Source organism: Phasianus colchicus, chromosome 23, assembly GCF_987193195.1.
Source record: "Phasianus colchicus chromosome 23, bPhaCol1.hap1.1, whole genome shotgun sequence".
In the NCBI taxonomy this organism is placed as follows: domain Eukaryota; kingdom Metazoa; phylum Chordata; class Aves; order Galliformes; family Phasianidae; genus Phasianus; species Phasianus colchicus.
In genome coordinates this window covers 5,284,199-5,301,033 of record NC_143458.1, presented here as the reverse complement: position 1 = coordinate 5,301,033, position 16,835 = coordinate 5,284,199, and the positions used below count along the sequence as shown (strand labels likewise).

The 16,835-nt window shown below is 53.1% G+C and overlaps 1 protein-coding gene across 1 annotated transcript in view; it reads left to right on the top strand.

The window, feature by feature from the left end:
- Positions 1 to 16,835, top strand: part of LOC116233075 (protein CEPU-1) — a 244,951-nt gene that overhangs the window by 20,243 nt on the left and 207,873 nt on the right. The gene's annotated exons all lie outside the window — the stretch shown is intronic.

Genomic DNA, 16,835 nt, shown 5'->3' with positions numbered 1-16,835 from the left:
TCATGTTGTTTCATCAGTGTTCTCACCTGAATTGCCTTTCCCCTCCTGGCCAGCAGGCTTGGCTATAGAGCATCCCAGCTCTCCCCAGCATGGAGCTCCATGGAGCCTTCAGCAGGGGCTGGATGGACCAAGCCTTGCCTCGTGCTGCAAGTGCTGTGCAGCAGTTCTTGGTGTGGCACAGGTCACCCAGGATGGCTCTCATCCTCCCCATGGATTTGTGTGACCAGAAGTGCCTGCAAGAAGAAAAAGGTAGCTTAGGCTTGACTTAGCTTTCAGGCAGCAGGGTTGGGTGACATTAATCCTGTCCTCTGTAACGAAGATGTGTGGGGGCCAGATTGACAGAGACCTTTAAATGTCAATAAAGCAATTCTGCATGGCCTACAAATCTTCATGGGGAGCTGACAGGGAGGGACTGCAGAGCTGGGCAGGAGAATTGTCCCACTGCACAGCACTGGGTATCCATCTCAGAGCAGCCCCAGGCTATGATGAAACCCATTCTGTAGCTGGAACTGCAAACCGGGGGGGGCACAGCAGGGTGTGTGAGAAAATATAGGGCTTTATATAGGATTTGCCCACCCAGCAGCGCCCTCAAACAACCCCCAACCAGCTCAGCTTTACTGTAGCAGAATGCTCCCACCCATGGCTGCACGCTGCAGGATCTCCTGGCTGGCTGGGTGTAAAATATGAGATTTCAGGACACCCCCTGCCAGCTGCCTTCTGCCCAGCTCAGCCTGCGATGCTCACGCCCCATTAGCAGCATGTGAGGGATGCAGTCTGGCATCTGTCCTCAGCGGTGTCCCAGCCGTGGTGTGATAGACACGTCCCCAAAACAGGCTGTTCTGTCCCCAGCAGGCACTCAGGGACTGTCACCGGCGTGCGAGGTGACAGCTGGATGTGCATTACGTCCCCTGTGTGCATGGGTACTGGAAACCAGCATGGGCTCAGAGAGATGTGCTCCTTCCCATTTGCCCATGAGGATATTAAATTTCATGTGTTGATGTCCAGAAATTATCATATTTGGGAAACAATCGTTAATCTCTGTCTCCTCCCTGAGCCTTCCTCCTGCTCTCAGCTCACGCCTTGCTCCTGCTGCCCGAGTTTTGCCTCCTGCCCTTCTCCCCTCCTGCTGCACTTCTGTGTCCCAGATCCCACCAGCTGGAAGCCAGGAACAGGGCGTTGAAAATAGTTCTGTATTTGATTTATGGCTGCTTTAATTGCTTTATAAGGCTGCAAGAGCTGGCTGGTAGCATGTTGGGTTGCTCACTGGCTTTGACTTGGAGATGCTTTTTGCCCCAATAGCGATGGCTCCTCAGCATGCACGCGGTCCTGCAGAAGCATCTCCCCTCCTCCCTTCTGTCCGGACTCTGAATGGGGTTTGTTAGTGCCCCATTGCCATGCTGTGTGGGCAGTGTGGTGACAGCATGGCATCCAGCTTGCCTTTGCACAAAGAGCCGGAGCTGGGCACATCCCTTGCCTCGAAGTTTGCTGGCTGCTAAGCGTGTTGCTCTGTGGAAGCTGAGCAAAATAGGCTTCTTAACTTAACGAGTAAACTAATTTGTCAGGCGGGCGCTGTTCTGTTTCCCTCTGCAGTGCAGCTCCTCTCTGCCAGCACTGCACATCCTGACACGCTGGATGCTGCGCGGCTGGGAGCAGCTCGGCCCGGCAGCGGGGCGGTGATTTGGCACAGAAACTCTTTCCATACAAAGATTTTTTTTGTTGTTGTTTAATAAAGCAGAAGCCCGAATTGTTTGCTCTCGCTTGTAGGTTCTGAAATATGCATTTAATTTAGGCTTAATGAGGGAATTCTTGTATATAAAATGAAATGCCTTGCGATGGCTCTCCAGGATGGGGATGGGAGCTGCTGTGACAAGTTGAGCTTGGAAGATCATGCAGTCATTAAGGTTGGAAAAGACCACTAAGATCAACTAGCTCAACTGTCAACTATTCACCACTGTGTCCGCTAAGCCATGACCCAGAGATGATGGGGGATGCTGAGGAGTGGGGCTGGCTGGTGAGGATGGACAGGAAGGGATGGCACAGCACAGCAGATCTCAGCTGCAGCTCGTGTCTGTAAAGAGATCTGCATTATTTCAGGTATTTAGGTGTTTATTTTGATAATTCAGCAAATACAGGCGCTTGTGCAGGGTTGTAAGGAAAGGCTGGCTAGCTGAGAATAGCTTTTGATGAAAGGACCTGAAGATGCAAGCTCCATCCATCCCCTCCAGTTACGTGGATAGAGCAGTGGGGACGAGTTCAAAGCCACTGCACAAATAAACTCTAATAGCTTTCCTCTTGCATTTACGTTATTAGGGGGTTCATTTGACTGGCATTATGATGATAAATGAAAAATGCTTTGCACCATTACGTCGGGCGCTAATGCGTAGTGGGAAGAATTTCGGCTCGTTTAAAAGGAGCAAAAAGTGACAGTGGAGGGAATGTGCTGGGTTTGTGCAGCTATCTGCGTGCTCTGGGGCTGACAGTGGGATGGAGGCAGAGCTCACAGCTCTGGTCTTGCAGCACTGGGGTAAGGGCGATGGATGATAGGGGGTTGTTGTGTGCAAGCAGTGCTCAGGAGGGTTGCTGTCACACTAAGCACGTGGATTCACACCTGGCACTGCTCAGGCTTGTTGGCTGTGCTGCCTTTTGTTGTGGTGTCCCACTGATGGAGGGACAAAGACTCGATCATTATGGGTCCCTTCCAACTCGGGATGATTGATGGGTTTGTACCTGCATCCATCCCCAGTTGTGACCCAGGGGCTGGAGGGTGAGGCGGACACCAAAGCTCACACCAGGGCCTGTGGGCAGCCCCACAGCCCCAGGAGAGGATGCTGCTGGTCCACAGCCTTCCCTTCGTTCGAAGCCGTGGAGCAAATTGAGTTCAGAGGGTCAGTGTTACTCCCAGCTGCTGCGACAGAAATCCCTAATGCACCGTATGCCAGCTTTCTCCAAAGCTCCGGTTTCTTTTTTATGAGCCTCTGTCACTCTATTATCTGTCTCTGAGTTGGTCTTTAGCTCTTTAACCTCATAAGAAGGGAGGGAAGAGGAACCTTGAAAGGGGGAAAAAGAAAAAGCAAACAAGATGCTCTTGAGAGAGGCTTTTCATCCTTGGCCACGGAGCTGTAATTGGGTGCTTGGCGAGAGCCTGGCTGGAAAGGGGCAGGTTTGAAAGAGTTGTGGGGTGGGGGCCGAGGGGCTGCGATGCCTTTTTGGGGGAGGCATTGTGATGCACTGAGCATCCTTCTGTCCCAGCCCCAGCGGTGGAGGAGGTCTCTGGGTTATGCCAGTCCCTGCTGTCCCCATCCCCGCATTGGGATGGAGGGAGCAATGATGGGGTTACAAATTCGGTGTGGCCCCGCTCCTTGCAGGCAGCGTTTGGCTGCTCACTGGCCCTGTGCACTGTGGCACAGACAGGGCTTCAGCTCAGCTCCATCTCCTGCATGCTAAGCACGCCGTCTCCCTGCAGGATCCTGCAGCCTTCTGCACTGCTCTGCTGCAAAGGGGGTGGGGAGGTGGATTTTGTCTTCAGCACAGCAGTGGGGAGGTGGGAAGCAGCAGGATGAAGCCTTCCTTCCTTGCATGTATTCCTATGGGTCCGGTCTCATCCAGACCCATGCCACTTGGGGTGCAGTCAGTGCCAGCCCCAGGCTGCTGTGTGCCCGTGTGCCACTGCAGTGCATTAATAACATCTGCTTTCCCTGCAGGGATTTGCAACCCCAGGGGTTGTGTTGTTGCAGGAAGGGCTCTGCTGGTGCTTTTCTGCAGGTGGCAACGGGGAGGCAGCTCTGTGCTGCAGAGCACCGAGTTTTGTTCGTCCTTAGCAGCCTTCTGCAAACCTTTGCAGGGTAGAAGGGAGTGGGCAGTGGGGGTGAGAGGGGCCTTGGGGTGGCACGTGGGCACTGCTTTGGGGTGTGCACATCCCGGTTAACTCCTGCGCCTCATCCAGTGCCTCTCTCTGTTCAGGTTACTGACAGCACTGCAGTTTGTGGTGGTCAGAAGCTCATGCATGGCACGTCCAAGTGCTCCATATTTTTAAGCAAGACCCAGAAAATGTCTAATTGCCTTTCTTTTTCTCTTCCTTTCTAATAATTCCTCCTTTTCAGTGCTAAAAATAAGGCACTGAGAGAGAGAACGCACCAAAACTGAGGAGAAAAATTGTAAAGTTCCTTTTAGCGCCTAACAAAGAGCCCCCCGTGGAAATGTGTCTTTTTCTGGGGAGGATAAAAAGCCATTTTGTATGGGGTATGGGTAGAAGAGGAAAGAGAGATCACTTTAAAAACTTCCACTCGCTCCAATAATGAGATTAAGGGAGCTGCCAGATGAAACCATCTGCCTAATCTTTTACCCAGAGCAGCTCTGTTCCCAGCTCCCATCCAAGGATGGCACAGGGGCCGCCTTCTGCCATGGACTGGCCTGGAGGATGATGCCCTGTGCCTGCATCCCTAACGTGGAGGAGATGCTCACTGCAGCCCCTGCACCATGGTGCCAACACGCACCGGGTGCCCGCGGATGGGAGGAGGAAAAAGAAAGGGGGTTTGGGGGGGGAGGGGGAAAAGGCAGTCATAAAAAAAAGACAGTTTGACATTTTCTTGACTGTTTTGAAATTTTCCTAGCACAACAAGCTGTTTATCCGCCACTCCAGCTCTTATTGAATTAAAGTGTGGAGGGGGTGTTAGGAAGAAATCAATTCGTGCTCCATATGCTGCTCTGTTGGGGAACGTGGCTCTCTGCACACTATGGAATATGTAGGGAAGGGTGGGGGAAGGAGAGATAAATCCATCAGCTAACAAGATAAGTGCCTTGTTCCTCCATCTGTTACTGCTGTGTCCTTATCTGGGATTGCAGCGTGGCAGCAGCGATACATCTTGTGTCAGGTATTATATTCCAAATTCATATGAATGAATTTTCATGCTCGCAACAATCCATGATCCGGCAGCCACAGCCTCCTCCAGCTCTGCGTGCTGCCACGTGGCATCTGCAGGCATCGCCCTCTGCTCCTGGAGGAGGGGGCAGATCCTGGTGCTGGGGCTCACAGCCACATTTTGGGGGGCAGGAATTGAGTTTGGTGAATCCCTGAGCTGCTGAGTAACTTGGCAGTCAGTTGAGAGCTGTGTGTGTCCCATCTCTGTCCTGCTGCAGACCGACTCCCAGCACATCCATATGTACCTGTTGGTGCCTAAAGGGGGTGTAAGGAAGAGGAGATGGGCTCTTCTGTAGGGTCTGCTGGGGTAGGATGAAGGAAAATGGTTTCAGTCTGAAAGAGAGATGTAGATAAGAAAAAAGTTTTTAGCAATGAAGGGTGGTGAGGCACTGGGTGCCCAGAGAGATGCTGGGTGCAGACAGGCAGGGTCAGGCTGGATGGGGCTCTGAGCACCTGATGGAGCTGTGGGTGTCCCTGTGCACTGCAGGGAGTGGGACCAGATGGCCTTTAAGGTCCCTCACGTGATTCTGTGATCTGGCTGTGAAAACAACAGATTTCTGGATATTGCACACGTTCAACATCAGATCAGCTCTGGACTGAGCTGAGCACGTGCAGTATGTGGAGGTACTCAGTGCAGCACTGCCAAGAGCTTCTCTGGACGTTCGGTCTTGAAATCCAAAATTGTCCTCACCCCATACTGGAATCATGCAACCATTCAGGTTGGAAAAGACCAATGAGATCCCCAACCCCAATCCATCCCATTGTGCCTGCTGTCCATGTCCCTAAGAGCCACATCCCCCTCCAAGGGACAGCTGCTGTGCCAGTGATGGAGTGCACAAATGGAGTTTTATGGGCAGTCTTCAAATCCCTGCCCTCTGTGTGATCAGCTCACCCAAAAACCTCAGTTGTCGCAGCCGTCGGGGCAGCTGCAAAGCCTTGTGCATCTTAAGGGGATAAATCAGAGCCTGACCAGGATGCACGGAGCCTTGTAAAACCCACAGCATTATCACAGGGCCGTGCAGAGAGCCGAAAAACCGTGTTGGTATTTGCTGTTCTGAAGGACTTTGCTGTTGTTCCGAGCGCTGCTGGAGAGGACAGCGCAGAAAGTCTGTGCTGGGACTGGGAGTGTTGGTGTGGGCCGATGGGTTTTGTGCCCACTGTTGGTCTGAGGCATGGAGGAGCAGTTGGATCTGAAAATGAAGAAGGGCTGAGGTTGGCTGGGCTGGTGCTGGGAGCCAGGTGTGCTGGTGCTGCTGAGAAGCGTTATGGCTGCCCACCTTCTTCCCCGATCCCGAATAAAGATGCTATTTTTATTTTCCCTTCTGTTTAGCCCCGATGGGCTTAACCCATCTCTGCGGAGGCACAGAAATCCCAGCTCTAATTTCAATTAAGAGCGCTCCTTTTGATTGCAGCCCGGGCTGGGGTTTGGGATCCATTCCTAATCCCTATATTAGCACTGATTCATCTCTTCCATGAGCATTATCATCAGTGGCCCTTAGGGGGAAAGGAGGGGAGGGATCTTTCGGGAGGATAAATACCATTTGTTTGTGTTTGTATTAGCTTCCACGCCGCATCCTGATTACATCCCGCTTTTTGACACAACAATTATTATTAATTTCCCGGCGCCTGCATTTGGATTCTCGCCGACACAAAGGGAAGATGACGGATAATGTCAGGCTCGGTAATTGGGTGGGGGAGGGGGAAGGAAGGGGGGGGGTGCAGATGGGATATTATTAGATTGTAATTCTTGGTGTGGAACGGGAAGGTATTTCTCAGCAGATGTCGGCACGAGCTCTTTATCCACACGTTAGGGAGCGATCGTCTCGGCTGTGCTCTGCTCCATCACCCCTGCCCCGCTCTGCCCCTTCTGCACAGAAATCCCATCAGCTCCTCCTGGAGGGAATTGGCTTTGCAGGGCTCGCCTTCTGCTCAGGCGCTGCTGCCGGCTTTGCAATTAACTTTGCAAAGCGATCCCTGGCTGCGGCCGTGGAAAAGCGAGCCTTGCTGCTGCGGGACGCTCCGAGCACGGCGTGCCTGCCTGCAAAGCACTGGGTGATTCCTCCCCTGCTCTCTCTGTGCGTTGAGGGTTGAGTTCAAGCTGGGAAAATAATAAATAAACCAGAGGAACTAACTGTGTTTCAGCGAGCATTGATTTCTGAGGCTGCTCGTGAACCATGGAGAGATGTTTGTGCACGGAGCGGGGTTAGAGGAGAGGGGGAATGGGTGGGTCTTTGGATCTTTGGAGAACTTTCTTAATTGTAAATCGATGCCGGGCAAGCGAGATGTCGGAATATCTTTTGCTTGTTATCACAGAGACCAGAGGTGGTGGTGGAGTCGCTGTGATGGCTTGAGCTTGGGGCTGGCAGGGGGGAAGAACTAAGAGAGAACCTGGAGCTCCTAAAGGCTTCCAGCAGAGGTGTCTTGTGTTCTGCTCTCCAACACTTGAGCTTGGGGTGCTCTTGGAGTCCACACTCCCTCTTGGGTTGTCCTACAGAAGTAAGTTGTCATCTCTGCTCAGCTGGAGCCAGTGTAGAATCATTCAGGTTGGAAAAGACCTCTTGAGATCACCAATCCCACCCCACCATGCCCACTGCCCACATCCTTCAGTGCCACATCCCCGCAGCTCTGGAACACCCCCAGGGATGGTGACCCCCATCCCCTGGGCAGCTGTGCAGTGCAGCACTGCTCTTTCAGAGAATTTTTTGCTCATTCCCGACCCCCCTCACCACTGCAGCATGAGTGCATGCATGATGCTCTTGTCCTTGGATCCCTGGATCTTAATTCTGGCCGTGCTCTTCTGATGATGCCAAATCTCTTTGCTTGTAGGGTCCTGCCTATGCTGTCGCAGGCTGAGCCCAGCTCACCTGCATCCCTACTGTGTGGCCAGCAGCCATATGGGTTTTCCCTATAGGGCAGAATGTGGAGATGTGTTTTGGGTTTCACCCCTCAGGGCAGGTTGCTGCGTGAGTGAGAGGGGCTGAAGCATCTCATGTGCGTGGCAGTGAAATGGTGGTGGGGTGTGAGTGCGGTGGGCTGGAAGGGGCACAGCACAGCACTGCCAGCTGCAGGCATCCAGTGGTGCTTTGCTCTGAAACGGGGCCGGACTGCATCTCCAGGATCAGCTGCTGAAGTGGAGTGACTGTTCAGTGTGGTTTGGCACTCCAGAAGGGCAGGGAAGGTCACTGTGAGCAATGGGGTGATGCACCATCCCAGGCCGGCTCCATTCCCATTGGGAACTGGAGGTGAGGAGAGTCTCAGTGCTGCAGGATCCCAGCCAGCTCCTGCTCCTTGTTTTCTCTCTCCAACTTTGATCTTTTCAGCCTTGAAGCACTCTTTGCCATGGATCTGTGCATTCAGCATCCAGCACAATTCCTGCAGGTTGGCATAATGGAAGCAGTAATGCGGAGAATTATCAGAGACGTTATCAGCCGAACTTCGCAGCTTTTCCAATTCTCCCCTCCAGCTTCATCCCTCCTCCTGCAGCCTGACCTGTAGGTGCTGCAGCCAGGCCGCCGGGTCATCTCATTTAAAGGCAAACCCTTTGTCCTTAAACAATGAATCTGACGCTTCGTTCCTCTTCTTGCATCTTTTTTATATCCATTTGCACATTGAAATCTCTTCAGCTGACTCCTGCCAGTCTTTACAAAAAGCTTTTACAGCTTCAGATGTTTCAAAGATTTAGGGTTGCCCATCAACCGGAGAGCTCTCCTTGTAAGCAGCTCAAGCTCTGCAGAAGGCAGTGGGAGGGAAGCGAACGTATTTTGGAAGAAATGGGGAAAGGAGGCAAAGAGAAGAAGGGGTTTTGTACTCTTTTTCTCTCGGGGGAAGCGTTTTTATCTCTAAATCTGTGTAATTGATGCCCAGATACTCTGGTGATGAGTGCCTTAGAAATGCATCTGCAGTAATAATCTAATATCCGTTTGTTAGGACTCCAAGGAAATCTAATAATACTGATGCTTTGCCTAATAGAGCTCCTTTCATCCCAGGATAAAATGCGAGGAGTTTGAGATGGAAAAGACCGATTTTAGGTCGCTCAGTTCATCTCCCTTCCAATGCAAGTCTCAAGGTATTTTGCAGGCATTAAATAATTAAGGAGCAGTTATGGCCAGGGAAGCAACGAGGTGAGGGAGGCGGCAGCTGGTGAGCGCGTGGGGCGCAGAGCTGCGAGCTGCAAGTGCTCAGCATGGGGTTGTTATTTTCAGGGAAGGAAAATGTATAAAGGTTCGGGTTTATGTTTTGAAGTGCCCACCTCAGTGCTGCTCTTCTGCTTCACCCTGCAGCGATTGGAGCCAGACCAGCCCCACACTGGGGTCTCTGCGTTGCTGGACCCGCATGGGGTTCCCTGGGCTTGCTGGCAGCAAATGGTTCTGATTGCTGTCAGCTTTAGCGCGTGGTGTCTGCACCATCCCTGGGACAGGGGTGGCAGGAGGGTGGGATTTGGAGGTTTGCAGAATTAATGACATCTGCAGTGAGCTGTTGGCCCACAGAGCCAGCGGAGAGAGGAGAGCACCTGCGAGCGGATCTGACCTCCTGTAAATAATGGTGGATGGAAATGTCAAGCCCAGAGCTCCTAAGGAGAGGCTAAAGGAGGGGATGAGCTGAGGGAAACGCGTGCCTGGGTGTGGGAGGGTGAGAGATGGAGGGGTGTGATGGAGGGAGGTGGTGTGTGATGGGACGGAGCCCTGGCAAGGCAGATGCTGGAGCTGAGTTTCACAGACAGCTGGGTGGGGTGGTCCCAAAGGACCCCTGGGATGCAGTGGTGCCCTTTGGCTTGGGCTGCTCTGCCCAGGTCTGTGTGCCATTCCTTCCAGGCCAGAGCTGAGAGCCTCAGGGAGGGGGTTTCAGTAATTGTCCTTCCACTGCATGCGGGAGCACACAGCAGAGAGTGGCTGCTCCTCTTCCTCAGGCCAAGGCTTTGCCACCTCCTCTGAAGAGATGCTCTCCTCCCAGTCCTTTGCTTCTCGGTTGAGAGTGCTAATTAGAGGGCCAATTAGTGCTCAAGGTCAATTTGATTTGCACACTCACTGTGCCAGGAATTGGAAGGGGCCTTTCTAACGATGGGGGGTCACCACTGAGCAGGGCTGATGTGGAGCAGAGGACCAGGAGGTGAAGTGGCTGCTCCCCCTGCAGTGCTGCCCAGACATCAGTGCAGCCCAGCGATGTGCCGTGCACACCTGGACAGCTGCTGTGCACATCTGGGTGATGCTGGGTGAAGGCATGCAGTGAGGGGCCGGGCTCTGCTGCTGGAGAATGAAGCTCGGAAGCACTTCAGTAAGAAAAAAAATTGAAGCATGCAGCAAAGAGTCACGAAAACTCCTTTATCTGCTTCTCCCTCGGCCTTGAGATCCATGTCTGGGCTCAGCAGCGGTGTGTGGATCACCAGTGTAGTGCATGGAAAATATTTTGTGCCAATGTGGGAGCTGCCCATGCAGCTTGCTACCAGGATTTTAGGGCACAGCTCTGTGCCCACCCACCTGCCCTATCCCCACGTCCCCAAACCCCCCAGTCCCTCACCATGCCCCACCAGGTGCTGGCACATCCACCACCCTGCAGCCCGAGCTGCCTGTGTGCAATCCATGCTGGGGGCAGCGGCTTGCTGCCGGCTTCCAGCCCAAAGCCGATGAGAAATGCACAGAGCAGCAGTGCTGGACTGCATACTAATGGGGCGAGAGCTCGGAGGGAGCGGGGAAGAGAAGGGGAAGGAGCCAGACTGCAGCTCCTGGCTACCCGCGATTGATTTATTACCAGGTTTGCTGATGAATGTGTGAGAAATGCTATTGGTGATAAAGCAGAAAGGCCGTAATTAAAGTAACACCTTTCAGTTTTTAAGCACTGCCTGTGCATTTCTCCTCTCTGGCAGATCGTGCGGTGCTGCTCTGTGCCCCCCCCAGGTCCAACAGCCCCGGCACGGAGCTGCCCTGGGGCCATGTGGGGAGGCTGCAGCACAAGGGGGGCTTGGGAGTGGGTTTGGAGAGGGAATATCGGGTTTGAGAGGCTTGTGCTCACTGCTCTGCCACCCATCTGCTCTGTGCACCGCCAAAATGCCCTCCTGCCATTGCGTGCTGCTGCTGCAGAGCACTGCAGAGAGCTTGGCAGGATCCAGGGTGGCACGGGGTGCTCATATTGCTGGGTTGTGGATTGGATTTTGTGTTAAACCTTTGCTTCAGCCAGGTGAGAGTGCTGCTCGCAGCAGTGTAACCCATGCAGTCCCCTCTCCTGATGCACCAGGGCGGGGGGAATGGGGTCCTGCTGCTCAGTAGGGCCTGGATTGGTGATAGATGGCAAAATGTTGGGTGCCCTCATGTAGTAAATGGGGCAGAGCAGATTGTGATGGATGGGCTGGAGGATGGGAAGGTACGTGAGTGAGGGATGAGGGGTGGAAGAGGCAAAGAGGAGGGTGCTGCTGATGACAGGTAGACAGGTGTGTGCGTATCTACATGTACACGTATATGTGTAGGTAGGGAGAGGGTCTCTCTGATGAGAGATAGATTGGGAGAGATGGATGGATGGGATATTTATAGTGATGGCTGGGTAGATAGAGCTGGATGTGTGTTGATGAATAGGGGGATGATGGATAGAGGGCAGGGATTGTGAGAGCTGGGGAGCTAAAGGGTATATACGGTGCTAGATAGATTAGATAGAAGGATATATGCGATGATAGAGAGATAGTGCACACAGCAGCCTCTGAGTGCCCAGCAGCGCCGCTGCTTTTAGCTACTCTGAGCTTGGGTGTAATCTCGTTTTGCCCCGGTAAATTCCTTATCAAGGCAGCTTTTTTAAATGAAATCCCCTTAAAAGAAATGAAAAAAAATGAACAGAGCACAGGCAGCAGCTCTCCTCCTCCGCCAGCACTGACCCGGGCTGCCCGTTTCCATGATGACAAATTAACCACTGCCAACTTCCACCGCGGTCGGATCCGTCCCTGGGCGGCCGCCTGCTGTCCCCACCTTGAGGACCATTTCTGTCCCAATGCACCCTCAGCTCAGAGCATCCCCCAAAGCTCAGCGTTGGCACACGGCACCGCCAGCACCTCGCCTTGTGGCAAATGCCATTGCAGTGCCAGCCTTGGCCAAGAGGAAGGCTGGGAGATGAGTGCTGACTGCTTGCCCTCCCCACCTCCCTCCCTGCAAACTGAGGGTCCTGGGGGGGCAGATTGCTTGCAGAGCCCCAACCTGCTGCCTGCGTGGCTGGGGGCTGCATGGCTGTGCGTTTCCATTCCCCCCAGCAGACAGACAGACCTGGCAGACGTATGAAAGTCTGTTGCTGTGCAATTAAGGTGTGCTGATGGGGTCAGATTAGCCCTGAGAAAATGGGGGTGTTGGGATGAGCCTTCAGGAAGCTTTCACTTGCCTGCAAACAGTTCTGGTGGGGAGGAAGGGGAGTGTTCCTCGGGAAATCTTAGGAGAAATGGAGCCAGTCATTGTTTTTAAGGGATTTGGGATGGAAAATAAGGATTTGGTGGCAAATAAATTTCAGATCTGTCTTGCCTTGCTGATGAGGGAGAGGGTGATGAGGTCCCTTGGTGTCACCTGGAGCTTGTGGCATCAGCTGGTGATGCTCAGCACTCATGGGAGTCCTGGCAAGTGCTGCAAGATGTGAGCACTGATGCTCAGAAGAAAATGGCTGTAATTGACCTTTTTCTGGCTGTGGTTGTCACTGTTGGATGCCAGCTCTGTGTTGCCACTGTTTTCAGGCTGGGATGTCCTTGTCCCCCCTTTTGTCCTTGGTTACCTTCAGGCTTTCCCATGGGGGTGGTGAGCCAGCAAAGCACCTCTGCTGTGAGTGAGTCATATCCCACGTCTCCGCTGAACACCCTGAGCAAACACCGAGCCTGCACACCCTCGCTTTGCTTTATGAGGTTGGGGGAACGCTGAGCAGAGCTGAAGTGCTCACACTGGGATTCCCTTTATTCCTCTATACTCACACCCTTGCCAGCAGCACTGCTTGCCCGTGTGCGTGCAGTTTGGAGCAGCGTGGCTGCATGCAGGAGCACTGCATTGTGCTTTGTGGCTGCAGGATGGAGGGGTCAGCTCTCCAGCACCTGCAGAACCAAAGGGATTCCTGTGCAGTGCCACCCACAGCATTTCCAACCTGCACAAGGGCTCCCTGTCCCTTTTAGGACCCTCCTTGGCACAACGGTGCTCGCCCCAATCTGGCCCCTGTCCCATCATACACAGTAATGGTGCTCAGACAGGTGATGCTGAAAGGTGGGGTTGGGTGGGAACGTGGACATAGAGCCTTCCTCGGGTGCACCCATGGGCTGGAAACACCAGGAGATGCTCAAAGAGCTCTAACCACGTGGAAAAGGCATCAGGTGTGCATGGCAGGGGGTGACTTCTTTTGCTGCTTGGCAATCCTTTGTGCTAGATCTGAAGCCCTGCCAGCACTTAGCGAGCCGTGTTGGTACTTTTACACACTTACCGCGTGCTTCAGCAGCCTGAAACAAAGCTGGAGGAGGCCAAGTGGGGAATATTTGCTGGCTGTCGGTTCTTTTTCCCCACGTGGGGCTGCGTGGGGCTGCGCTCCTGGCGTGGCAGAGCAGCACCTCACTGCTGCAGTGCATCCCCGGCCCCTGGCTTTGATTGATTGATCGGCGTGGCAGGCTAATAAGCGATAACAGCACATATGACAAAGCAAACAACCATCTAATGAATTGATTGACATCCGAAGGATTTGACTTGATGCACAACCCCAGTCGCAGATAAGGTTAATGAGGGAGAAATTAAAATGTAGCTCGATGGGTAATGAATACAGCATGTGCCTTGTTGTAACACATGCCAGATCCATCACTCTGAATCAAGCGATGGTAGCAATTTCTAAATTATTTATTGCACCCCTCATCCTCCCGTCTCGAGGGAAGAGTCGCTCGGACTGGCTTTTGTATTTCTTTTAGATATAGATACAGCGGGGTCTGCCCATCTGTGCATGGTGAGGGGCTGTAGCCAAAGAAAATGGCTTTGAATTTTGCAATTTTCACATCGTTTTTTTTTTTTTTCCTTTCTTTCTTCCTTTTTTTTTTTTTTTTTTTTTTTTCAAACTCAATAGCAAAAAAATACAACAATCCGGAACCTGTCACGCCATTTGAATCATAATAGCTACAAATTCACTCCTCTGAATAAACGGAGAGGCTTATTTATCAAATATATACAAGATGTCTGGTTGTTAACACTGAGTAGGCAGAGGAAATGGGGAAAGTTTGCATATTTGCTGCCGTCTCCTGGGACCCTTCTTTTCCTCCCACTTCCATTCCCTGTCCCCTCCCCCGGCACATCCCCAACTTGTTTTGGCTTGCTCTGTTTCTTTTTTTTTTTTTTTCTTTGTAAATGTGTCTGGCTGACAAAACTTGGGCTGTCACAAATGATCAGGAGACGGAGCTGCCAAGGAAGGGAGATTTGCATGGAGCCCGCGTCTCGCCGTGCGTGGATGGCAGCCGGTGTGCTGGCCGGGTGCTCAGCCTGCTCTGTGCTCCTCAGTCATTCATTTCCACTCTGTGAACGGGGGGTTCACTCCCTGAGGGTGAGTCTGCGTTTTATCCAAAGCCAGATCGATCCACGTGGATGCAGAGCGAGGGAGCGCATCGTGTCGGCTCCGCGTGTTGCTGCGAGTTGGGAGCAGAGGAGGGCGAGGAGCAGTGAGGGGTGGGATGGAGAGGATGCAGGTAGCCTGCTTTTAGGCTCTGATGGAGCATCGTGCTGCTGGGCTGGGAGCACATGAGCTGGATGCTGTGCAGTGAGCACTGCCCGGCTCCAGGCCATGCGTGCCAGGTGTCGGCATTTCAATTAAGCAGTGAGACAGGCAGCACTGCAGCACCTGTACATCTCTCTCTCTCTCTCCCCCCAGCAGCCGGGATGCGTTGTATGATAAATAACAATAAGCAGGCCCAGTCAAAGGCTGTAATTGAATCTCTTCATTTTGCTGACGCGGTGAAACAGCGCCGTTGAGTGAATTACGCCGCGTGGGGATGTGGTTGGAGCGATGCATCCAGGTACACATGGGAGTGCTGATGGAGAGAGCCCAGCCCGCTGCCTTCCCCCTTTGCTGTTTCCTTTTCCCTCCAGCCTTGTGTTGCTCACTCATCCCCCGCTTCCATCCAGAAGTCTCCCGAAGGCCGGCGCGTTCTTCAGCCCAAATTTTGCACTGACAGAATATATTACATCTGCATTGAGGCGGAATGGAAAGGGAAGAGGAGCTCCGGGGTTAAATGGCTGCAGCTGGTGCTGCTCCTGCTCTTCCCGAACATCTCACCCTGTTCCTGTTTCAGGTTTTCTTGGAGGTTTGCATTGAAAACACGCTCTGCCTTTTTATTTTTTGGTCCACTCTGTGCACCGCTTTCTTTTTTCTTTTTATTATCTTAACCATCCATTATTTAGGAACTGCTGGAGCCTGGAAACCAATTTCCATGCTTATTTCAAAGAGTTTGCAGTGTTTTGTGTCCGGGCTGTATGGGAGCAGAGAAGACCACAGGGAATGGGGTTGGGTACTGTGGGGAGGGGATTGTAGCTGGTGGCACCGCCTGTCCCCATGCGTAGCACTTTGTCCTTCATTGTTCTGGGCTTTGCAGGGCTTGGTGTGTAATGCTGCGAGTCCCTGAGGATGCTGAAAGCCACTCAGGGAGCAGGCAGGGGTTATGAGCAATCCCAGCGTGGCATCGGGGCAGCTTGCAGCCAGGAAGAGGGGGTGGTGGGACCACGTGGTCACAGCATCACAGCTTTTGGGGTTGGCTTTTGAGGAAGCCCCATCTGCAGGAGGAGCGAACCCACGGACCCTGCTGATGCTGTATAGGATTGAGGTGGTGGTGGGAGGGAAATGCAGGATTGGCGGATTGAGTTCATCCCTCCTGTAAGCCCTCAAAGTCAGCAGAGTTGCAGCATGAGCAGCGCTGGCTTGGGGCACTCGTGGACTAAGAGGTGCTAATTAGAGATCCCTAAGTGCTCTTGACTTGACATAACCCTGTGCTGAGCTGCCTGGCGTCATGGGACCCCGACCTGAGGCCATGCAGGGCTGTGGGATTCGCTGCTGTGAGGATGTGCATGTCAAGGGAGAGCTGTCCCAGTGGGATACGGTCCTTTTTCCTGTGCTGAGCCTCGAGCCTTTCATCTGGAGATTTCAAAAGGGCTGGAAAAGATCAGTCGGTGCCATTATCTCTGGAAATGGAGATAGCAGAAGTGTGAGCAGCACTCTGGTTCCCACCTCTGTCAGAACTTCCCCAGTGCTGTGCACGTAGGGTGCCTCTCCCCGCAGGTCTGTCAGTATCCACACTATCCCTGGTACAAAACTGAGATGCGATGATTGAATTCACGAGCAAATCTGTGTGCTGGCAATGCACCACCTCCTCTTCCTCCCCTGCTGGTGGCACTTCTCCCTGCGGGGTGTTGGGTGCTGGGATGAGCGTGTTGGGCTGACAGAGCAAAATCTGAAGGTTTCCCAAGCAGCCACATCCATCCACACTACAGGGAAGCCCCTCGAGCTGCAGCAAGCACGGCGATCAACCCGTATCACAGACAGCAGCAGGGGGGCCTTACAGTGCTTCTGCACTCATCGGTTTGGGGTGGACAGCAGCCAGCATCCTCACAAAGCCAACTTAAAGCTGAAACTTGAAGCTGTGTTTTGGCACTGCCCACGTTCCCCCGATGCTCCAGCATCCGCCTCGGGCCGTGCCAACCTGCAGGAAGGGCTGAGGTGGGGGTTGCAGCGTGGCATTGCTGGGGGTGATGCTGTGCTGCTGCAGGGAGGGATGCAGGCGGCCGCCGCGTTGGAATTTTCTCCGCGTCGCTGCGAGTTAATTCATTCCAGTAAATCATCCAAAATAATTTGCGGCGAATATCAATTTTCTGTGTGAACTTCTCGCTGGCTGCACAGAAGTATCTCTGCCGACACGGCTCCCTAATTCTGCTGATCTGAGACAACAAAGCAGCTG